Source organism: Solanum pennellii, chromosome 2 (assembly GCF_001406875.1).
Source record: "Solanum pennellii chromosome 2, SPENNV200".
NCBI lineage: Eukaryota > Viridiplantae > Streptophyta > Magnoliopsida > Solanales > Solanaceae > Solanum > Solanum pennellii.
Window position 1 is genome coordinate 33,258,680 of NC_028638.1, and position 517 is coordinate 33,259,196.

The window sequence follows — 517 nt, forward strand, 5'->3', positions numbered from 1 at the left end:
ATTCTGTTCTTGCCTCTCCATAATAAAACTGCTCCCCCTCTTCCCCGTGGACGTAGCCAATTTATTGGTGAACCACGTAAATCTGTTGTCTTTGTTTTTCGCGTTTATATTTTCTCGTATTATCTCGAATTTCGCATAACACTTATAAAGCAACAATCTTGAACTTTTAAACATGAAGAAACAAATAAAGATCAAATTTCTAACATTAAAAAAGTGAAATTTTAACAAGAACAAACCTTCAGTATCAAAAGATGCTCTGGGATATTGTACCTTAAGCTTCAAATGGTGTCCATTTTGGGTAGATAAAAAAACTGAGAAATGTGAATTCTTGGAATATTTTGATAAAATTGGTTGCTTATTATAGTGAAATCCAGAACACAACTTTCCATAGCTTAAGCTGATTGAAGAAGAAAAAGGCATCACTTATCCTTTTCCTCTTATCTATTTTGCTTATTAATACAAATAATAGTACACTATTTACAATTGAAAACATTATCTGTTTACTGTCCTTTTTTTT

The 517-nt window shown here is 30.9% G+C and overlaps 1 pseudogene; it reads right to left on the reverse strand.

The window, feature by feature from the left end:
* Positions 1-457, reverse strand: part of LOC107010414 — a 14,237-nt pseudogene extending 13,780 nt beyond the window's left edge.
* Between the last annotated feature and the right edge of the window lie 60 nt (positions 458-517).